The sequence below is a fragment of the Panthera leo genome, chromosome D2 (assembly GCF_018350215.1).
Source record: "Panthera leo isolate Ple1 chromosome D2, P.leo_Ple1_pat1.1, whole genome shotgun sequence".
In the NCBI taxonomy this organism is placed as follows: Eukaryota; Metazoa; Chordata; class Mammalia; order Carnivora; family Felidae; genus Panthera; species Panthera leo.
This window is the reverse complement of record NC_056689.1, coordinates 70343806-70368214: the sequence shown is the minus strand read 5'-3', so window position 1 is coordinate 70368214 and position 24409 is coordinate 70343806. Positions and strand designations below refer to the sequence as shown.

Genomic DNA, 24409 nt, shown 5'->3' with positions numbered 1-24409 from the left:
GAATAATAGGGAGACTTCATCACGTTAATTTGCGTAACATCTTTTCCCCTCAGATGACACATACACATTGGTATTTAGAAAATCGCTTGGGGTAGAAGGGCTCTTAGCGTGAATAGCACGGGGCCTGTGCTCAACTTTCCACAACGCCAGTCCTGCTCCCGAGAACTATTGCATTCACTCACTTCTGGGTTTTTTGTCGTTGTCTTTTTTTTTTTTTTTGCTTCTGGTGGTTATTTCCCTATCTCATTGTATCAACTTGTAGACCTCGTCTGTTGACTTCCTGCCTTGAGAGATGTGGAGTTGGCCCCATACACTAGCTCCACCCACGCCATCCCCATTTCCACGGCTGTCCCCCCCCCGCCCCGCCCCTTCCTCCCTGCCAAATAAACACACCACCCTCAGTCCCTCCAGCCGTTGTCTCCACGACTTCAAACATGTGCCTAGATCTCCATTTCTTGTACTACCAACCATCCCTCTGATCTCGTCATTCTCTGTAAGGTATTTGAAATTCTCATCCTCCTCCACACCTCTGCTCCCACTCACCTTCGACCCACAAACTCTTCGCTGTGTCTTTATTTTTATATCGTTGCATCAGTTTGAATGAGCCAAAAAAAAAAAACAACAAAAAAACCCAAACCCAAACGCTACGACATCTCCATGCTGAAAATCCCATTCTCGCGTGGTGAATGATCACACTGCTAAGAACACAGTAGGCACTATATAAACACCTGGACAGTTGGGTATCAGTCATGGTTGCCAACACTGAGTTCAAAAAACATGGGCCTCACCACAGCCTCCTTATCCCTGGGGGGGCAGATTGCAAGTTCATCCTCATCCCAAGTGGGAACAAAGACTAAAGGTGTCTCACAAACTTCTTTCTATGTTATTTGAGGAAAAAGCACCACATTCACTCTGCGTCCTTTGCGGGGTTCTGAAAGGTCTAACAACTGCATTAGATTTTTTAAAATGAGATGAAAATAAAGCAAGAGAGAGCCGTAACAGACTATTAGAGAGAAATAAGGCAGACTTAGGGGATATCCTTGACTTTCTCAGTTTGTCTGAGCTGTCCCTCAAACAGGGACAGTGTCGTTTCTAGGAGAGACACAAAATGGCCCAGAAAGACCATGGCATGAGCCTTCTAGCATGTTGTTGTAGCCCGTTTCATCCTGCCGTGCATCTGTGTTATGCACGTGTGTGATATTTCACAGAACTGAATATAGCTTCTATCCAGAGATTCAAGGGTATCGATCATCTTGGTTTTCTCCTTACCCCCTAGCATTAGTCCCTTACTTACTGCATGAGAACCTGAGTCTCCTGAAATGCAGGCCAGTTCACTCTACAACTTTGCTCAAAGATGTCAAGCCTGCCATATTGATCCAGTAGCCGTTTTGTCAGAAGCTGGTTGTTTATCACGTGCTCTGACATGCACGGAGCTTCCTCTGTACCCTCCTTCCCCCAGGACACCGCAAACAGCCTCGTTCCAGGGTTTCACGCCATGCTTTAGGAGGGTGACAGTCCCAGATTGCTGTCTGACACAGTCACTCAAGTAGAAGACTCCTCCCATTTTTTTTATTTGATCAGAGGAGAAAGCAAAAGTTCAGAGCAATTCCAGGTCTTGCTCTAGCATGCTGATATTTCTTTCTTTCTTTTTTTTTTTTTTTAATGTTTTTTTAATCTATTTTGAGAGAGACAGAGAGAGAAAGAGAGTAAGGGAGGATGGGCAGAGGATGGGCCCGACACGGGACTCAATCTCATGTACCGTGAGATCATGACCTGAGCAGAAATCAAGAGTTGGCCACAGGGGCGCCTGGCGGGGCTCAGTCAGTTAAGTGTCCGACTTCAGCTCAGGTCATGATTCGCGGTTCGTGGGTTCGAGCCCCGTGTCAGGCTCTGTGCTGACAGCTCAGAGCCTGGAGCCTGCTTCGGATTCTGTGTCTCCCTCTCTCTCTGACCCTCCCCCATTCATGCTCTGTCTCTCTCGGTCTCAAAAATAAACATTAAAAAAAAAAAAAGAGTTGGCCACTTAACTGGCTGAGTCACGCAGGTGCCCCTGCGTGTTGACATTTCTTAAGTTTCAACGAATCTGTGTTAATTCCAGGTCTAGAATCCGGGCCGCTACCTGCCCACAATGATATCTACTACTGAATCCCTGGAACCTATGAATGTATTACCTTACTAGGCAAAAGGGGCTTTCAAATGAGATTAAGGATTGGGGAGATGGAGAGATTTTTCTGAATTATCCAGGTGAGTCCAATCTGATCACACGGATCCTTTAAAAACAGAGAACATTCCCTGTCTGTGCGGAGGGGATGTGACTGCGGAAGGAAGGGGCGAGATGGATGTAACGGGGGAAGGACTCAGCCCAGCGTTACCGGTTTTGAAGATGGAGGAAGGGGGCCATGAGCCAAGGAGTGTGGGCAGCTTCTGGAAGCTAAGAAAAGGCAAGGAATCAGTTTCTTCCTTAGCATCTACAGAGAGGAACTCAGTCTTGCCAACACCTTGAATTTAGCTCAGCATGACCCATTTTAGGCTTTTGACCCACAGAAGCGTAAGATAATGCAATGCGCGTGTTGTTTTCAGTCACTAAGTTTGTTGTAATTTGTTACAGCGGCATTAGGTGACTGATAGACCGCCCTGGTCCAGATGGGCATGCCCTCAAAAGGTACAAAGACAACCAATTCTTCATAATAACTAGGCACTTGAGAATTGTTTATAAATCACGTAATCGGGAGATCTCAGCTACCTGGGGCTCCTGCAAAATTTGTCAAGGTGATAACAGAGTTTCTCCGAATGACTGAGGATTTACTCATATAAGACCCCAAATGTTTTTTATTTTAACCATTTTGTAAGATGAGCATTTTTAACTTTTAAGAAGTTTAAAATTTCACATTTTAAGTTGAACATTCAAGTTTAACATTTTACCCTTAGGGGAGATGAACGTCTTTATAAATCAGAGATCTATATTATATATATACATACACATAAATATTTCTTCATCTACATGGGTATATACGTATATATTCTTTTCTACTTAAGCAGAATACATTAAACTTTATTTAACATTTTTGCACCGCGTGGGAAGATTTCCTATTTTGAGCATTAGTTCCTACCCAATACTATGGCATCACCGTTGTGGCTAAGTACTGGAAAACGACCATATGTGGCAGATTTTCCGGAATGATTCCACTTTTAAATATTCTGTCCCACCTTCCTTATTCTGGCCAGATGACCTTTACTGATCTTCTGCTCAGGTACCCCTGTCCTATAGCTGTGTGGCCACTTGCCTTCAAAATAATCGGCCCCAGGCTAGCATGCAAAAGGGAATTCTAAATCATATGTTTGCCTTGAATACATTAAAAGGAAATAAAAATATTTTTGCAGTTTCCTGCGTGTTACCTTTCGGCCCTGATAATGAATTTTGTGCACAAACTTTGTAGTTAATCGTGTCATCCTTATCGGGCTGTTGGCATGATGACGCTAAGTAACGCAGGAAGTTAACTGGCCAGCTGGTCAAGCAGTCGATCTGTAACAGGGCCATGGGGAAAACTCAGAATCCCTTAGTCTCTCTCTGTTCCTTGACCTGGTGAATCTACCCTCTTGCTTTCGACTTAAATAGCAACCCCAGTGCCTCTCCTGGGGGGTCCTTTAAACAAGACTAGAGCCACCGCCCAAACAAACCAGCGTGATTATGGTTTCCCTTCTCAAAACAATATTTCCTTTCTAAATCCAGTCTCGGAAAATCTAACCCAACACAGGCCTCCAGGCTCCAACCACGACCATCTTCAAAAAGGCATACGAGATGTTCCGTTTCTCAGTCTGGTTGCAGCAGCCAAACTCACCACCTGCTCAAATGACTGAGACAGGAGGCCCCTTTCCAGGGGGTGGTGTGGCTGGAACCGGCTTTGTAGCCAAGGCCTCCCAGCTTATTGGTCCTAGCCCCCCGAGGACCTATTTGATTAACTGCACCACTCCTATGGTTACTGACCGCTCTTAACACAAAGAGGGGTCAGTAAGGCTGTGGGGACGAGCTGGCATTTCTCTGAACTCACTTAGCTAGGCTCTAGAGGGAGGGGGTGAGGGAGTGTGTGTTTGTGTGAGTCTGTGTGAGTGTGAACCGGGTGGGACCGTGTACGCGCGTGAACCAGGTGGGACGTGTCTTTGGATCCGGGAATATGAATTGCGCGAGTGCATGTGTGTATTACATGTGCACGCCTGCGCGTGTGTGCGATCCCACGTGCCACCGAAGGGAAAACGAGGCAGAGATGGAGAGAGGAAGCCTAGTGGGAAAAGAGAACCAACGGAAAAAGACACACAGACACACGTAGGGACAGACACAGAGACTTAGTGAGTGAAAGACGCAAGGAGAGGAAATGAGTGACAGAGGGCAGAGGCAGGGGGTAAGAGCACAGAAAGAAGAAGACAGAAGAGGAGAGACCGGAGGCACGAGCCCTGCCCATTTCCCGAGGTGAGAAATGCCATTGAGGGGACGGGACAGAACCGGAAGCTCCCGGAAGGTTAATGTCACTCCCTTGCCATTTGTCTGTCTTCTGGTCACAACACTGCTGTCTTCTGCCCCATGGTCTTATCACCCAGCCTCAGCCCCCATGGTCTGGGAGACCGAAAACGTCATTGTGGAGCTGTGGGTTTATTATTATTTTTTCTGATAGCTTAGCAACATCAAACAAAGGAAGTCACGCTAGCCCTGTGCCTCAACAAGGCAAACAGTCTGTGCCCCAGCCTGGGCACCTCCCTCCCAGGACACATGGATGGAGCCGGGGGGCCAGAGGGGCTGAAGAGGCAGAGACCTGAGTCTGGGAACAACAAAAACCCTGCCTGGAATTCAGTGCTGAGCAGTGACTGAGGAGAGGGGTTGACGTGGGAAGGGGTGTGGCTCCAGTGGGAGCCTTCTCATGCTTATGGGACAGGCCATCTATCTGCCTGGGGACTGGGGAGGGTCTCAGGCCCAGCTCCCCCACGGACCTGCTGTGTTACTTGTTTTCCTGTTTAGGCCCGGATTTATTTATTTATTGTTTTCATGTGCAGAAGATCGCGTGGCACGGGATCAGTGGTCTCCAAAAGGCTCTGGGGATTCCAGCGCATTCCAGGGAGCTCCCTCAGGGCCTGTGGACGAAGGTAGTTGAGCGAGCAGGGAGCCAGCTGTCCCCCCTGCACCAGCCTGATCCGCCCCCTGCTTGCGTTCTGCCTCGGTTTGAAGACGGCTGAACAAAAGCAAGCGGGAAGCCCCTTGTGCCGGACCACGTCCCCATCCCTGCCGGTCCCGACACTTCCCACTCCAGAGCGTGGAGAGCACTGCAGGGACCCTGGGACAGAGAAGGCAATGCGCTTTGGCAGAGGAGCAACTCATTTCTTTCATACGATCAGGGGGTCTAGACTCTTCTCGGCTGGGCCCCAGTGCTGGAAACTCCCCCACAGAGGCTGACTCCTGGGGACTAAGGCACGTGTGTACACGGGCTGAAGGAGGTGGAAGGGTGCACCCCACCCTGAAGGGCATAGTCTCGTCACTGGAATTTCTGGGTTGGGCAAACCATTCATTGATATCGTGTTCAGCCATAACGAAATAAAGAAGGTACTTCCTTGAAAGGAGGGCTACCTTGATGACTACAAATCCTGCCAGAAACCAAGGGAAACCCAGAGATGACTCATCGGGTTAGAAGGTCAGATTCAAGCTCCATCGGATGGCAGTGGCCGTTCCTTTCTGCCAGCCAGCTGCGCTCGCTGCGCCCAGGCCTCCCAGCTGGCCCGTCCCCGCTCTGCCCGTCCACGCCTCACTCGGGCCCACCCACTCTGTCAACAAGCAGGTGCTATCCCTCAGGGTACGTCACCAAGGCATATGCCATTTCTGGGCTCCTGAGCTGCCCCCACTAACGTCACAGTGGCTTGCCCATTGCGTCTTCCGGAAGGATCAGAGGGCAGGCAAGCGACGGGAAAACCAGCCCTCCTCTGTTGAGTTCTCTTAGCGCTTTCCTCTTGGACTGGGGAGCAATGAGGTGGAGGGCGGGGGACCGGCCTGTGTGCGGAAGCTGGGGGGAGGGGGAGGCATTCGCCATCAGATGGAAAAATGACCAAGTGCTCAAAAGCCAGGTGGACAAATCTGCCAAATCAGTAGAACGACGTCCTGTTCCGTCCAGAGGGTACAGCAAACACAGATGGACAAAGCACAGTGGTAATTACATCTCCGAAGAAGATGCTAAATATTTCAAGGCCTGCCTGGTGCTGATTCATATCAGAGGGAATTTTATGATAGTGGGTTTCACAGGCAGTAAACTTGTGTCGCGAGGTATTTTTTTCCTCTCTCTCAAAAAGTGCTGCGTCCGTGTCGTACCGTGTAGCAGGTAAGGGCTACGTTCCCTTTACGTAAATCAGCAGCACCTTTAGTTCAGCCTGAGTTCTCGCACTGGGTCGTTCTTCACCGCGGCTGCCTCGTGGCCGGGGAAATCTCTCCATAACTGGACCGTAGTTGATTACTGTTTCCAGGGGCAACCACTTCAGATTTCTAGCATGTGGGTGGTTTGCACACATGAGTCACGCAGGTGTTAATGTTCCTCCAGAAGAACCAGCCGTGTCCTTTTACCAGGGCCGGCCAATCTGCTCACTGGGGAGGCTTGCCCCACCACCGCAGGGGGCACAAAAGGCCAGCCCCTTGCCCCAAAGGACCGCGCGGCTGCCCCCTGCAAACACTCCAGTGCCCTTGTGCCTCAGGTCACGGCTCACCTTTCCTTGAGATCGATTCTTGCACTGCCCTCCTCGAACTCCCTCCATAAATCACGTGCCTCCAGGCCCCGTCTCAGGCTCTGCTTCTGGAACCTCAGCTAAGACAGTGCGTCTCTAGATCGGTGGCCCCAAAGAGCTGGCATTCCGAGGTCTTTCCCCTGGTGCCATAGATGGCTCCCGACCCAGTGTGGTTTCCCTAGTTCTTCTAGAAGCTTGCCTGGGCAGCAGAGGCTGATTGTGGTGGCCCTGCTCCAACACAGGGAGGCAGCAAGTCACATCGCTGGAAAGCGCTCTGCCAGTTGACCTTGGCCTCGGTAGGTGAACTGTTCCTAGGAGGCATCAGCAAGGCAAAGTGTTGCAGATCTGAGCGCCACAGACGAAAAGTGGTGGCCAGAGACGGAGCCCGTTGCTTTGTGTAGATGTGCAAAGGGCTGCTGTGGATGGGGTCTCCCGTACCAAACTACACCTGGGTCTTAGGCACTTCTGGCTGCTGCCACAGAATACCATAGATCGGGTGCCTTGTAAACAACATTTACTTCCCACAGTTGTGGAAGCTGGGCAGTTCATGCTCAAGGTGCCGGCAGATTCAGTGTCTGATAAGAGTCTGTTTCCTGGTTCACGGACCACCGTCCCCTTGGAGGGTCCTTACATGATAGAAGGAGCGGGGGGGGGGGGGGGGGAGGGGGGAGGGCTCTAATGTCTCTTATATAAGGGCACTAATCCCATTCATGAGGGCTTCCACCTTTATAAGCCAATTATCTCCCAAAATACCATCACAATAGGGAGTAGGTTTCCACATGGGGATTTGGCAACGGGTGGGGGGTGGGGGGACACAAACATTCACTCTATAGCAGGCTGTCATCTGAAATTCCACTCTTAGAGATTTAGTCCTTTATGTTGAAACACAATGTGACTTCTTATATTGTCAGCTATTAGCAGCTTTGTGTGAATTAGTTTGTTCCGGGGTCCAACGTGACAGTTGGTCCCAGCAGTCTTGGACGGGGGGGAGGGAGGAAAGTCAGGACCAGAATAAAAGCTTGGACGAGGGCACCTCTGCCATGGGCCTGGGTGGTGGGAGAGGGCCATCGCCAGGGCTGGCTTCTTCCCGGATTCGCTGACAATATTCAATCTGGCAATTTCAAGCTGAATCGCTGGCAATTTCAAACTGACAACCCCAGTTTTAAACTTCCCTCCCTCCCATATCTTAAGGTCACGCACGATCACAGACACAGAGGACTTAAAAATGCGAGCTCTTCAACAAAAAGACAAAGACTATAGGATTCCACGTCCAGGAGGTCAACCTCCTAGAAACGGAGGGGAGAGTGGGGACTGCCAGCGGCTGGAGGGAGGGGGATGGGGAGAGCTGTTTCACGAGTATGGAAGGGTTCTGGACGTCAGCTGCACCAGCAGTGTGAGTCTGCTTAATACCGCTGATATGTGCACTTAAAATGGCGACAATGGTAGATTTTACGTTACGTGTGTTTTGCCACAACTGAAAATGCTTTTCAAAGACAATTTGGGCTTTTCGTATCGAGGACCCTCATGCAATAGCTATTTGTTGACTCGGTATTCGCAGAGCATACTCCTTTTGTGAACTCCCGAACCTAAAGCTCAAAAGCCGAACACAAACCAGCAGAAAGGGCCTAAAGACCCTCAGAAGATGTCCCCCAATTCTGCCCTGGTGAGGCCATTCTCAGCCTGTCTCCCCCCATTTCTGGGCTCTTTCCCACCAGGGCCCTGCCCACGCTTTGTCTCTCCAGGCCCTGCCTTCCGTGAAGATTCCTTAAGGCCCTCGTACCTTCCAGGATGGTAACTTCTGCCTCCCCGAGGCACATCTTTCCCATTTCTGTCACTTGTCATGGCTCTCCTCCATTACGTGATCAGCAGGAGGCCTAGAGTTGGTGTTTGGGTATGTACAGAATTCTTGGCCAGGCCGGCGGGTGGGGAGGGGTGGGGTTAGGGGGGAAGTAGAAGCCATCGGGGAAGGGATAGCGAACACGTGAATGGACAGTGAACACACTTCCTGAACACCGTTGTTGTTTTTTCCTGTCTAGTCCGGGCTTGTATCTCTTACTTCTCAGATTTTATGTGTTTGGGTCCTTGCTTGTACTCTCATGAAGTGGTGGGATGCAATTTAGTTCATCAAATTCAGCAGACCTTATTGGAACCCACTGTGTCCAGAGTGCCATTCAAAGGGTCGGGAATGGCATCTGCACCCGAGGTGTTATGGCTTGGGTGAAAGGAAACGATGATAGCCCAGTGAGTCGGTCTTAGGAGAAGCTGTCACTAAGCATTAAGGGGTCTCCAGAATACATGAGTTGGTAAGTATGTGGCTCTTTTGTTCTACTTTTGATGACCAGTATATCTCCAGGGGGGATATCCGTCTGACCTTTGGGTCAATGTGTAGGGATGTCCCGCATATCCCAGAGCACTTAGCATTCCTGCTCCCAGGCACCAAATGCTAGGAGGATCTCTCCATCCATGGTTTCAGCAAGTGTCCAGAAGGTCCTCATACATTTCCATGTGCTTCTTAGGTGGCCATGTTGCCAGACTGAGAACCAGTGGACTCCAGGATAGACATGGAATTCTCCCCATATGTAGCTCCTATATGTAGCTTTCCAAAGGACGTGACCCTCGGGACTCTTAGACGTCCAAGCCAGAACGAAGATGACAAAGAGGGGATCAGATATGGTGGAAGGAGTGCTCAGGGGCAGCGGGGGGTTGTGCTGTGAGTTCTAGCCGCCCCTCACCCAAGCCTAAGCCACCGGGATTTCCAGAGCAGCCCTCGAGAGTTTTGACAATGTCTTGATGTAGTTGGGAGACCCGGGGGGGCTGACCTCTGACTCCATGGGCTAGGGTCTAAGTGCTGTGGGAAATTGGAAGGCCAGGGAGGACTAAGTGTGTCAGAGGTGTGGGGTGGGAGCTCCCTGCTCCCCACAGCTGTGGGAGCAGAAGAGCTGCTATGGGGCCATCTTGGGTCTTGTGCTACATGACCAGCTTGGAGGGGCCAGGAGACCCAGGCAAGGGACACTGGAGAGATAACCTGGAGGAGGTCAGGATGGCCTGATGAAGAAGGCCGCTGAAAATAAGGATCTAACCATCCTGTTAGGGAGCTGCAGGAGAGAGGGACCAGCAGGCAATTTCTGAAAGGGCCCCACAGGAGCATCAGCCTAGACTCTGCCAGGCCAAAAAGAAGACCTCACTTAGCTCCCATTGGAAGAGGAGCTCCCATTGGAATAGGAGCTGTCTGTAGCCTCTGCTTCTCTTCTCCCTCCACCTGGCAGGTGAGTGAGGACAGAGTAAAGATCAGAAGAACCGTGCCCCACCCCCCCACCATCAGGCTTCCCACCCCAAATAATGCCATGCTGAGAAGGAGGAAGGACATTCTGTTTACCAAATTGAGTCTGTTTGGGGCTTCCGGGGACTGTGAGAGGTGGAAAGCCCTGAGCAACTGCTGGAATTTTCACCCAGCTGCAGATGAGGACCCTCACTGGATAAAATTTAAAAGAGACAATACAGGAAGAGTTAAAGTGTTTGATCACAATCCAAATGTCTCCGGAGTTTAGGTAGGTTTCATCTAGATTAATTTCAGAATAATCACTCTAACTCCACTCCCTTGTGCTCCCTGTAAGCTGCTTCATGGGAACGCGGTCAGCTTGCTTAGCAGGCTGCAAAGACCTTGGCAATGGCACAGGTTTTAGAATCATCCCCCCCGCCCCATTCAGGCAATTAGGTCTTACCAGTCTTCATTTAGTTGAACAGTGCCAGCTTCTGTAATTAACATATTGTCGTCAACTGGAATGTCTGCTGGGCTGAAAAACGCAATGTGTAATTTATTGTGATTGGTTTTCATTGAATGGGGTAGAAAAAAAGTAAATTAGCCATAAATTTAGAGAGATGGCACATGGTGAAACTTTATGGAAACTGCAACATTAGCAGAGAAAAGGCCAGCTCCCAAGAACACACAAGAGGAAAATTATACTTCCCGTGAAATGCCACCAGATCCTTGGAGTATAGCAAAAGCTGGTGTGTGAGGACTGGTGCTTCCGTTTTTCTAAGGGAGAAAGAAATGACATGGTGAAGGCTCTGGGCTCCTCCGGGATGAGAAGGGCTACACTAGTCCCAGGCACTCAGCAAGGAGCTAACAGAAACCCATCAGAGTTGTCTGTGGGTCATGCACATGACCTGCCAGGAGACTTGGAGGCAAAACCCACTGGGAAGTTTCCGGCTTTATCTTCAAGCCTTGGCCAGTGCAATTATGGTGTCTCAGTCAGCTTGGGCTGCTATAACAAAACACCATGGACTGGATGGCTTAAGCAACGTACGTCTATTTCTCTCAGTTCTGGAAGCTGGGAAGTGCAAGGTCAAGGTGCCAGCAGATTTGGTTCTTGGTGTGGGCTTTCTTCCTAGCTTGCAAACCGCCACCTTCTCGCTGTGTTCTCACATGGCAGAGAAAGGAACATCTGGTATCTAGTCCTCCTCTTGTCAGGGCACTGTCCCATTATGGGGACTCTACCCTCATGACCTCATCTAAACATTAATTTCCTTTCAAGAGCCCCACCTCCAAATACCATCACAGTGGGTTTTAGAGTTTCAGCATATAAATCTGGTAGGGGGGAGATAAACATTCAGTCCATAACACATCGTAACCCTCCTGGGGCACAGATAATAGACCCTCTGTCCGATCTTCTCTGTACTTCACCTTGCCCAACACCCAGCTGAGAATGTAGATGGAAGACTGAGCTGTTTCCTTTTGCACAGTCCAGCCTTCCAGGAGACAAAGTCAGGGGAAGAAAAGAGCCTGAGCAGTAGCGTGACCAATGAGGACCTTCAAGTATTATTTGCTGGGATGACTGTGTCTGTATGTGTGTCTTGTTCCAAAAAAGACTTAAGGTGTTTGCAATGATGAAAAAAAAAAAACCATCGGAAGTCGGTAAGAGAAATGAGGTAAAAGGACAAGGATAGAGACAAAATATAGGGCCAAGCCTTAAAATAGAAGGCAAATTAAATCTCTTTTGCTTAACTAGGGAAAAGTGCCATGTTTTCTGGGAAGCCAGTGGCATTCTGTTCCATCTCTCTTTTAAATGAAGAGTGAAGCAGTGTTAGTCTCAATTTAGGGGCCTGCATTTTGATGAGTTCGCTATGCTTTGGTTTTTGTTTGGTTAGCTGACCTTCAATCTCCATTTCAATAAGAAAAGCAAGTTCCATCACAGCCAGTGGGTATTCTTGTGGTTGGTTGCCTTCCTCTGGGGATCTTTGGGTGGGGACCTTGGCAACTCACAGGGGTAGCAGAGGAAGTCAGAGGTTAAGAAAGAATCAGCCTGTGCCATAGAGGAACTCCAAAAAAGAAAATTCTGGAAGGAATATCCATTTTACCTCCAGCATTTAGATGGCTCAGGAGTTAATGATTTTCTAAAGGGGAGTAAGACTAGGTAGGCATCCTCCATTAGAGCTAAAACCTCCATAAGTAAAAATAGGATTATCAGGATAGTTGACCTAACTTTTTTCCTTTGGCCGTGTAGGCCCAGTGAAACAGAGTAGGGCTTATTCAATTCTGTGATATTTGTATTTGATGGAACAAAGGCTGTCTTTTCTTTTAACCCCAAGTCTTGTTTGCCAAGCTTGTCTTTATTGAAATGCTCTGTGTTAATAAGCAGTAGCTCTGAAGGCTCACGTAGACCAGAAGAGTCATTTTCAGCTGCCAGTATTAAAATAAAAGAAAACAAACAAGAAACGGGGAAGTCGCACAAGTATTATATTAATACTGTCTAATGATTCCCCATCATCTACAGGATCCAGTCCAATTTCTTAGCCAAGGATGCAAGGATTTGCTACATTGACTCTTCTAAAATGTTTCCTCCAAAAACTTCCCTGAAGGGACTCTCTGCTCCATACAAAAATCTTTGGTTTCTTAGATCCCAGACCTGGCACTGAGCCCCTCCTTCTTCCCGCTTCTTCACTAGCAGCCCGTAAACAATAGTTTATAGCCATTGATGAATAAGCACCCTGCCAGCTTCCTGGCCTGTCAGCCTCTGAGAAGCCAGGAATCAACTGGGATTACTTAGAAGACTTAAAGTCAACGGAACCACTTGAGATGGATGTTGTTATGGGCTGAAGTGTGTGCCCCTAATTTTCACATGTTGAATTTTAATTCCTGATCGCCAGGACCTCTGAATGTGACTATATTTGGAGATAGGGCTTTTAAAGAGGTGACTGAGTTAAGGTGAGGTTGTTAGGGTGGGCCCCAATCCAGTCTGACTGGTGTCCTTATCAGAAGAGGAAATTTAAACAAATAAAGAGGCACCCGGGCTGGGAGCACACACAGGAAAGGCCATACAAGGACACAGTGAGATTGCAGCCATGTGCAAGCCAAGGAGAGAGGCCACAGGAGAAACCACACCTGCAGACACGTTGACCTTGGATTTCCGGCCTCTGGCACTGTAAGAAATAAACTTCTCTTGCTGAAGCGCCCCAGTCTGTGGTGCTTTGTGATGGTGGCCTGAACGCACAGATGGAGATGACCTCCGTAAAGACTGTCCTTTGAACTCAGGTTCATTGCAATCGTTTTTGCTCTCAACCCATAACGATTTTTTTCCGTGTCGTTCATTTGAAAATTAAACCTGAAGTTTAAAAATTATTTTGACTCTTTGTAATGTATTATTTCCCTCCGATTCGTCAGTCATTAACCAAATCTTTGAGCCCTACTACGCACTGTTCTAAAACAATTAGAGCCCCCGATTCTCCAGTTCAGCTACTAATCTGCCACGGAAGCAAATGCAGCCTGGGGCACTGTGGGGCTTGGAAAAGCGTGATGAGTTTCGAGGTAAAGGTCATCATTTTTCTGATTATTCAAGGAATTAGAATTGTTAAAGAATTTGGAAAATATAGAGAAAAGCATGACTGTAAAAATAGAAATCACTTCCAAAATTACTATGTGGGAAGCATCACTGTTATGATTTTGAGGAATTTCCTTATAACCTGACTTTGAAAATATGTGTTGGGAATACTTTCCTAGATTGTGAAATAGCTCTTTAAAACCATTTTTAATGCTGTAATAACATTCTATTGTAGACTTCCTTAATTTATTTATTTTACCATTTACCTGACATCTGACTTTTCCCTATTGTTATTATTATTATTATTATTGCTATTATGCTGTATTAAGGAGCCTGGCTCATTAACTCTCCACATAAATCTATTCAAATTCCTGGTAGTTTCCTTGTGATAGATTCCAAGAAGGGAACTCTAGGATCATGGCAGATGAACTTTGAAGTTCTTGGTGGGCATAACCAAACTGCTCTTCTGGGGTAATTGCACGTGCTGGATATGGTTTTCCTGTAAAATAATCAGGTACATGCTACGGATCCTTCTCCTGCTTAGATTTGATAATCCTGAACTTCAAAGAAGAAAAATCTTTAGAAGGTAGTCAGAAAACTCCTGCACAATATTGAAGAGTTGACTACAAGGAGTGTATTTGTGGTGTTGCATTTTAATCTGTGACACAAATCGTTAAGCTTGTCATAATCAAGAAGCAATACGAAAAAAGTGAATTTTTTTTTTAAGTCTAGGATTTTAAATCTAGTACAAAAAGTAGGAGGAATTTTAGAAGCCACCTGCCAACGTTATGGATGACAAAACTGCAGCCCAGGGAAGTGGATTTCTTAAGATCATGTAACGACCAGTCAAAGAGTGGTATTGGCATTCATGTCTCCTGGGTACCAGTCATAGAAACTTCTCTTCTGAGAGTCAAGTTAGGGCAGCAGGTAGCAATAAGGCTGCAACTTATTCTTAAAAATTTCAGCTGCTGATCAATGGCTTTTCCAACACCTTCCACTGATTGGTCAATGAGGAGAAAAGTGGTTTTACGAAGAAGAGTCTAAAATAATGATATTTCTAAGTAAGACTTGTGGTTGGAAATGAAGATTGCCCACTGCAGAAACCACCGTGGCTTGCCTGCAGAGAGAAATGAGAACTAGGGATGCCTGGGTGGCTCAGCCAGTTAAGCGTCTGACTCTTGGTTTCAGCTCAGGTCATGATCTCACAGTTTGGTGAGTCTAAGCCCCACAATGGGCTCTTCGCTGGCAGCTGGGAACCTGCTTGAGATTCTCTCTCTCCCCCTCTCTCTGCCCTTCCCCAACTCGCACTGTCTCTGTCTCTGTCAAAATAAATAAATAAACTTAAAAATTAAAAAAAAAAAGAAATGAGAACTTAATGCCTTTTGGAGCTTTTGACTGACGAAAGCCCTGTGCTCACCTCCCTTCTCAGGGCTTTTGGAATGTATAACCAGTGAGAAGTAAAGCATTATTCTTGCTTATCTTGTAATCTGGGAAAAAATGGATCAAACATCCAAGGACAGTGGGCAAGGCAAAGTGTTGTCTTCCTTTCTGGAATTTAGAGACTTAGAAAGAATTCTAGGAAAACTGAGTTCTATATCAGTACAATCCAACAGAGCATAACAGGAGCCATATATGTAATTTTAAATTATCTGGTAGGCATATTTTAAGGAGTAAAAGACTAATGTTATTAATATGTTTATTTAACCCAATATATCCCAAATATAATCGTTTTTAACGTGTAATCAGTATAAAAATTACCATTGAGCTATTTTACATTTTTTTGGTCCTATTAAATCTTTGCAGTCTGGTATGCATTTACACTCACAGCCCATCCCGGTTGGGACTAGCCATATTTTGTTTGTTTTTTTTTTAACTTTTTTTCCTTAATGTTTTTATTTATTTTTGAGACAGAGAGAGACAGAACATGAGCAGGGGAGGGGCAGAGAGAGAGGGAGACACAGAATCCGAAGGAGGCTCCAGGCTCTGAGCCATCAGCACAGAGCCCGAGGCGGGGCTCGAATTCACGGACCGTGAGATCATGACCCGAGCTGAAGTCAGACGCTCAACCGACTGAGCCACCCAGGTGCCCCGGGACTAGCCACATTTTGAACACTCAGTTCTCTATACTGGACTGCAGAGCCCTCTACAACACAATTCAGTCTCTGTTGGGTCCGTGCCTGTGGGTTTTGTTATGAAAGTGGAAGAGGTATCTGGGACTAGGAAAGATGATACAGTCATTTCTATTTTTTAAACATCTAGCAGGAATGCATCTAAGATATTATTCAGAAACGTGTATGAGAGATGGGGTGCCCCGCTGGCTCAGTCGGTAGAGCATGAGGTTCTTGATCTCAGGGTCATGAGTTCAAGTCCCACGTTGGGCGTAGAGCTTACTTAAAAATAAAATAAAATAAGGAAAACAAGGAAAAAAGAAAAAAGAAGTGTATATAGGAGCGAGGGAAAGTTAATCAGCCTCAGCTGGGCAATTTTGCACACTTGGCCGACAGCTTGAATTCATGTCCCCAATTCTCAAAAGATTGTCTACCGCTGACCTTGTAAGCCATCCAGCCCCCACCCCCCCACCTCCATTAATAACACCCAGAGGAGCCCCGGGGGCCTTGCCAGGGAGAGGAGCTGGCAGGGCAGGTCCAGAACAGGATGCCACAATTGGCAGAGGCTTTCTCCTTATCAGGGACTCGCAGTCAGAGAAAGAAAGTCTCCTTGTTCCGGGAGAGTTTCTTTTGTTTGCTTTCTCTTTTTGCTTTTAGCTGAGGGGTGTTCCTGGGAAAGATGAATGCCATTGGAAGCGGAAATTCTTGGCAATAAGAAAAAAAAAACTGCCCGGTGCAGACGCGTGCCCCACCCAAGCAGCTCCCAGCTTCGGAGATCCAGGGAGCGTCTGAGTCCCGCTGCCCGGGATCACAGGAGGGCAGGCCCGCGGCCCCCCCAGGGGCAGGTGCAGCCCCTTCCTCTCCCCTGGGCCAGGGCTCCATTCACAGCGGCTGCGCCCGCAGCCACTTTTGTTGATTTGAATCAGGGAAGACCAGGCAAGCTGCGCAAGACCTTGGCATCTTGGAATCCGCAAGTGAGGAAGGCTTGAAGCCACACGACCCAGGAGTCTGGGGTGGGGAAGGGCGGGGGGTAGGAGCCTGGCGACCACATGCCCCAGACAAGGGGGGGGGTCCAAAGAGGCAGAGGGCCTTATCCAAGTCTCACAGCTAGCCACACCGGGAGTTGAAAGTCTCTGCCTAGCAGCCCCACCACTCTTCCTTCTAATCCCTGCAGCACCTGCACGTGGATGTAGAAACTTCTCTGGGGTTTGCTGCTGAAATGTCACTGTGTATTTGCGCGTGCTGGGAGTTGTGGGGGTGTGGGGAGGGAGCCTGGGAGCCACACCCCAGCTCGTCACCCAGGCTGTCTGTGGTGGGGCTCACAGCGGCCAGGGCAGCACCCCATCCCAGGCTGGTCGCGTCATCATTCGGTAGATATTTCTCATGCCGCTACCGTGTGTCCTGTCAGGCACTGTTCTAGACCCCAGGGGTCCAGCAGGGAATAAAATAGGCACAAACTCCTGCCCTTGCCTTCCCCCTAGTGAAGGGAAGAGCTAATAGGCAAATGACGTAGTAGGTTAGAAGGGGATGAGCAGGGAAGGGGGTTAAGGAGAACAGAGAAGGGAGAGGGTTGCATTTAAACAGGGCGGTTGGGGGAGGCTTCACCGAGAAGGTGATATGTGAGCACAGTCTTCCCAGATAGGGAATGTTAGGCAAATTCTTTACGCTTTGGATAAACTAGAACAATAGTAATGATAATAATAGATTTGGCAGGCTTAATCTGCACCCTTCCAAGTTCTTTATACACCTGAGACTCATTTAATCCCCACAACCCTATGAGACAGGAGCTATCATTTACCTCTCTTTACAGAGTGGCAAAGAGAGGCAGAGAAAAGGGAAGTAGGTTTGCCTGAGGTCACACGCTTAATAACGCAGGCCGTCAGGTTGACTCCAGAGCCTGTCCCTTTCTTTGCCAGCCCTAAAAGGGGTGGTCTCCAACAGAGATCTCAGATCCATCCTGGTTTCAACCAGGAAAATCGACAGGAAGCGTTTCCCAGCTAAACGTTGCCCGGGGCTTGCGCTTTATCTGGGTGGGCTTCTCCTAGCGCTTTCATTTTTCGGTCTCCGAAATCGAGTGACTGCCTGTGCCAGCATCTACTGTTTTCAAAGCATCGTGCTGGACTTCGTAGACGATACTCAGATGTGGCGCTGGATGTGAACCCGGTCCCAAGAAGCAGATCTTCGCTTTGGGCAGAAAGAAGCAAACCCATTAGAAAGGTAGGCAGGACGAGACATCACCAAAAGGCTGCACAGCCAACGTCCACAGTGGGGAGTCCCTCTGGGGGCAAGGAGGGTCTCCGGCAAGACTTGCCCAGAGGCTTAAAGCAGGGGGTCTTGACTGCCAGGAGGACGTGGGTGGAGAATGAGCAGAAGGGAGAGCCCTGCCCCAGACAGGAGCGGCCCAGATTCAGGCTGGGGCAACGCAAAGGCACATTAGGAGAATGTCTATCAAAATGTCTATCCAAAACAGCCCTATTCTGAAGTCTGCTTCCTAGAGCTGTTAAGATTATTAAGCACACAACTGTTCCCAAATCCTAATTATCTGTTCTGATTTAGGGGGCTAAGAAGCTGGATAATTGACAACAGCAACAAATCCAAAAGTGATTTCCAGCTGGCTTTGGAACGCAGCTGCTCTGACTTGCTAATTACCTTGCTTCCCCCTGGACGCACATCACACATCGCCAAGGCCAGGTGGGAAACTGTCACGGACAGTAGGAAGAATCCCTTTCTGTGGTAGAGCGGAAGAAGAGTCTGGAAGACCAGGCACAACCAGGTGAGTTGTGTTTTTTTTTTTAATGTTCATTTATTTATTTTGCAAGAGAGAGCGCGTGCACGTGCACGAGCCGGGGAGGGGCAGAGAGAGAGAGAGGGAGAGAGAGAGAATTCCAGGCAGGATCCACTCTGTCCGTGCAAAGCCCAACGTGGGACTCCATTCCGTGACCGTGGCACCATGAGCTGAGCCGAAATCAAGAGTCTGATGCTGCACCGACGGAGCCACCCTGAGTCACTCAGCCAGGTGAGTTCGTGTGTGACCTCGGGTGCACTTTCTCTTTATCTCAGCTCCCCCAGTCTGTAAAGGGGGGATATAATCCCTCCTGCCTCCCTGAGTTGTTTAGGGACCAAGTGAGCTGGCCTAGGTGTAGCAACAGTGTGAGTGCTGCCCCCAGACCCTGCCGGAGCCTGCTCACTGGATCTGTGCGCCCACCCCCCAGTTTCTGAGTGCTTTGCTTCCAAAGGCTCCCACCTGAGACCTTCTCTGGTGGATGGCCCTGGGGCTGCTGTAGCTGCTGCCTTCCCCCCACCCCCGCCCCCTTGCTGGTTTCTCATGGGAGCGCCTCCGTTGTAAATCACTCACACGTGAAACTCTTTCGAACTCTACTCCTCGTGAATACAACTGAAGACAGTTTACAACATCATTCCAAAGGTCTGCGAGCCAAATACATACTTGTAAGGAATTACCATGTGAAATAACTTCAGAACTGACTGTACAAATCTTACATCTCTGAATTATTGGGGTCAGAACAGAACGAGAGGGCAAAGGGGACCTGTCGCTAGTTGTTCCGTAACGCACTCCGCACGGTCAGCCTCCGTGACTACCATACTCCTGACTTTGTGTTTACCACCCCATCACCAAGTCAACTGGGAGCCTTCATCTTCTTGGGCCTCTGGGGGCCTCCTCTGCTTCTCTGTCGGCTAAGGCTGCACTGTTTTCCACCCAGGGGTCGCCAGCTTATTCCTACTCCACTTCCTGCGTGACCTTTCTCAGGGCTCCGGGAAAAAGCCAAGTCTTAAGCGTAGGACAACGGCCCAGGCTGGATTCATTTTTGAGAACTGTATAAAGAAGGTGCATGTTTTTGGCAGTTGTCAAGGGGAAGAAATCACGGACCCGGATTGCTGATCAACAAAACTTAAGTAGAAACAGACTATTCGTTATGTCACCCGATTTGGTATTTTTATAAGGAACATATACACACATGCTTTCAGAATAGGTGCTCAATATTCAAAGTCTTGTTTTGATCTCTCTCCGATGGCTAGTGAGTTTCCACATATCAGGGACGTCCATGGTAGCCCGGGGACAAGGATGGACCCATCACCATGTTCAGATCCTCAAAGTTTTCATCTTCATTCAGTGAGAACGTTTCAGCCCCTGTTCAAAACCAGATGACTTTAGAGACAATAAATAATCAGACTTACCTTATGAGACCCAACAGCTTTATGTTCTAGTGGCCAAATTCTTGGCACCCTGTCCTGTATGCCTTCATGCCAACGACCAGAGAAATAATACATGTGCTTGTATATTTATGTGTGCACAGCACTTCTTTAAGTCATGTGTATTTAGCCTGCCCCCCTTGACTTTCATAAAACAATATAGGCTTGATCTGGAGCAGGACCCAAGAGCTGAAGGAGGGATGGGTCAGACGTAGTAGAGACCGGAAGGGAAGCCAGAGAGCTGTTTAGTCTCCAGGCCCCCCATTCTTCTGGGGCACCAGCTGAATGTATAGACATGTAGGATCAGAACCACCAGCCAGGTGAGCCTTCAGCCCTGAAGAAGTCTAGTTAAGATTGTCCTGTGTCCCAAGAGGAGGGCAGCATATAGGCACAGGGAATCCAGAACCCAGCAGTAGGGACATCTGTCGTAAGGTTGCGGGGGAGAGTGAGTGAATGAGTGTGCAGAGAACAAACCGCGGAACCCGGTAGATGATGCCATGAGAGGCTACCCCTTGGGCTCAGTAGAACCACACTTTCGTGGATACCGACTTAGGAAATTAGCAGTTGGCATGAGGTGAAGCTTAGAGTTCAGGGCTACAGCTTCTTAAATCCCTCCTGCAGGCCAGGTCAGGACTGAACCTTTCTGAGGGAGTCAGACAGGGACTGGTCAGACCCTAATTCAAAGCCGGGTCCTCTGGCTTTTGAATCACTGGTCCCATTAAGTGAAGTCCCGGGGACCGAATACGAAAACATCCTAGACCTAACCTGCTACCCCTATTAGACTGCCTCAAGGGCCCAGAAGGCATTTGTCACGTGCGTCCTTTCCAGGGGTGCGGATGCAGGAGAAATGGGCTGGGTGTTTGTGGAACGTGAATTTGCTGAGCATGAATCTGGTACAAAACACTCAACAGGAGTGAACTAAGTAAACAGATCGCTTACAGAAAAGTCAAAAAGCCTCTTTTTCCGGTTGAACACATCGAACCACATGAACACACATTTCCAAATCTCTAGGTTCTGCTGGAATTTTCTCGTAGCAAATATTGACTGAAGTTGGTGGGCCGCTGGCAGGGTCTTGTCAATATTGTGGTTATCTGGAAACTCTGACAGGCCGTAATGGGAAGATACAATAGTGGGGAGTTGGGAGGCCCGGCTGGCTTCTGGCCCAGTCTCTGTTGGGCCAGCAGGTGTCATTCGATGGCCCTCTTCGACGTAGTGCCCGCCAGTTACCTCCTCAGTAGCATGAGGGCATTGACCTAGAAGACCTCTCAGATCCTTTCTGGCTCTGAAAATGCGTGATTTTGTGACATAAATGGGCTAAAATCATCTGACGTTAATTTGGACGTCAGATCATTCTGATAAAATGCGTTCAGGCGTGGGAGGTGGCCTGTGGTGCACTTGCAAAATCCAAACTGGTCTTTTCCCAACCCCAAGTCTACATGAGGCTTGCGGCCTTGGGAAGCCATTTAGAGTCTCCAGCAAAGCCACTATGATGATGGGTGGCCATCCTTTGGCATAAGCGTTAGAAAAACCATCCCATGTGATTGGAGTGGAAACCCTGCTTCAAGAAAACACTGTTAACAAAACTTTTAATTCACAAAATAAAGAATGAAGGGCGAAGAGGATTTTTCAGCTTCTAAAGAATCTACTGTAAGTTCACTTAGGTAGGGTGGTGCTTCCCAGCAGGCTGCTCTCCGGCAGAAAGGAAGCTCGTCTGTAAGCAGCAGTCGTCTGGGTTCCGGATGCACAAGGAGGTTTAGCAGAGGCAAGTGCTGGGCCAGGAACTAGACCAGCCTCGAGTGGTGATAACAGGTTCTGTCCAGCACTCCCTATGTGGGGCCATCCCTTGGCTGTGTCTACCGTGTGCATTTGCATTTTGGTTTTGGCTCAGGTCTTGATCTCAAATGCAGGGAGAGAAGCCTGTTTTTCCCATCGTAAGAAGAATATAGAGTGTATGGAATGTCCCAAGACTAAAAGTGGGCTCAGTGAGACACTTGAACACCTTATTAAACTTACCTCTTACTTATCCACGATACTGGTGGGGAAGAGCAATCTAGATATTCCAAAACCACAGAGAGTCCAAAATTAATTTATATCAGGCACACGCATGATGGCCTCGTATTGTTTCTAGAGTTCTGTCATAGAATCACGTATTTTTAGAATGAGATTGGTCTGTGCCCTTTTAAAAAAAATTGTGGTAAAACACATGGATTTACCCTCTTAAGTGTTAAGGGTACATTACAATATTGTTAACAGTATGGACATTGTTGTACAACAAGATCTCTAGAACTTTCTCATCTTGCAAACTGAAACTCTAGACTCATTGAACAAGAACTCCTCTTTTTGCTCTCTCCCTACTTCTGGCAACCACATTCTACTTTCTGTTTTTATGAGCTTGGTTACTTTAGATACCTTGTATAAATGGAAACATGCAGTATTTGTCTTTTGGGGACTGGCCTATTACACTAACAAAATATCCTGAAGAGTCATTCCTATTATAACACATGACAGGATTTCCTCTTTTTTAAGGCTGAATAGTATTGCGTTTCATGTATAGACCATATTTTGTTTATCTGTTGATGGACGTTCAGGTTTCCTCTACCTCCTGGATATTGTGAATAAAGGCTTCAGTGAACTTGGGTGTGCAGCTATCTCTTCAACATCCTGTTTTAAATCCTCTTGATTAGGGGGTGCCTGGATGGCTCAGTTGGTTAAACGTCTGACTTTGGCTCAGCTCATGATCTCACAGTTTGTGAGTTCGAGCCCCGCATCAGGCTCTGTGCTGACAGCTCAGAGCCTGGAGCCTGCTTTGGATTTTCTGTCTTCCTCTCTCTGCTCGTGCTTTGTCTCTCTGTCTGTCTCTCTCTCTCAAAAATAAATAAACATTTAGAAAAAATAAATAAATTCTTTTGGTTAGAGCACCTGGGTGGCTCAGTCAGTTAAGCATCCTACTCTTGGTTTTGGCTCAGGTCTTGATCTCACGGTTTGTGGGTTCGAGCCCCATGTCAGGCTCAGTGCTGACAGCATGGAGCTTGCTTGGGATTTTCTCTCTCCTCACTCTCTGTCCTCTCTCTCTGCTTGCTGTCAATCTCTCTCTCAAGATACATAAACATTTAAAAGAAATAACTCCTTTTGGATAAATACCCAGAAGTGGGGTTGTTGGGTCATATTGTAGTTTTATTTCTAATTTTTTGAGGAACTTCCAGACTGTTTTCCATAGTTGCTACACCAACTTACATTCCCACCAACAGGGCACAAGGCTTCCCTTTCCTGCACATCCTCACCAATGCTGGCTATTATTATTATTATTATTATTATTGATACTAGCCATTCTAATGGGTATGAGGTGGTATCTCAGTGTAGTATTAATTACATTTCCCTGATTAATGATGTTGAGCACCTTTTCATGTACCTGTTGGCCATCTGTATGTTCTCTTTGGAAAAATGCCTATTCAGTTTCTCTGTCCATTTTTTTTTTTCAACGTTTTTTATTTATTTTTGGGACAGAGAGAGACAGAGCATGAACGGGGGAGGGTCATAGAGAGAGGGAGACACAGAATCGGAAACAGGCTCCAGGCTCCGAGCCATCAGCCCAGAGCCCGACGCGGGGCTCGAACTCACGGACCGCGAGATCGTGACCTGGCTGAAGTCGGACGCTTAACCAACTGCACCACCCAGGCGTCCCTTCTCTGTCCATTTTTTAATCATATATATTTATATTTTACTTATATATACATATATACATATATATGTCCATTTAAAAATTATATATATATATATATATACACACACACACACACACACACACACATATATATATATATATATATATATTTGCCATTGAGTTGTATGAGTTCTTTCTATATTTTGGATTTTAACCTCTTATTGGATACATGGTTTGCAGACATTTTCTCCCATTCAGTATGTTGCCTTCTCACTTTGTTGATAGTCTCCTCTGCTGTGCAGAAGCTTTTTAGTTGGATGTGGTTCCACTCGCTTATTTTTGTTTTTGTTGCCTTTGCTTTTGGTGTCAAATCCAAAAAAACTCATCACAAGACTGACGTCAAGGAGCTTATTGCCTATGTTTTCTTCCAGGAATTTTATGGTTTCAGGTCTTGTGTTCAAGTTTTGAAAAATCTATTTTGAGTTATTTTTGCGTCTGGTGTAAGACAGTGGTCTAGTTTCGTTCTTTTGCTTGTGGCTGTCTAGTTTTGCCAACACCATTTATTGAAGAGACAGACCTCTCCCCATTTCCTTGGCTCCTTTGTTGTAAATTAATTGACCACATAATTGTTTGTTTGTTTCTGGGCTCTCCGTTCTGTTCCATTGATCCATGTGTCTATTTTGATGCCAATACCATACTGTTTTGACTACTACAGTTTTGTAATAGAGTTTGAAAGCAGGAAGCATGATGCAGCCAGCATTACTCTTCTTTCTCAAGATTGCCGTGGCTGTTGGGGGTCTTTTGTGGTTTCATACAAATTTTAGGTTTATTGATTCTCTTTCTGTGAAAAGCACCATTGGGAT

General features: G+C 47.5%; 1 long non-coding RNA gene across 5 annotated transcripts in view; it reads left to right on the top strand.

The window, feature by feature from the left end:
• The first annotated feature begins 16323 nt into the window (after positions 1-16323).
• Positions 16324-24409, top strand: part of LOC122202769 — a 52230-nt gene continuing 44144 nt past the window's right edge. For 2 of the 5 annotated variants that reach the window (XR_006194873.1, XR_006194870.1), the window contains exons 1-2: positions 16778-17893; positions 18233-18449. This is a non-coding gene — a long non-coding RNA (uncharacterized LOC122202769). Of the gene's footprint in view, positions 16651-16777; positions 17894-18232; positions 18450-18591; positions 18693-24409 lie in introns of those variants that run through there. The other 3 variants (XR_006194871.1, XR_006194872.1, XR_006194874.1) reach the window with 3 other exon arrangements.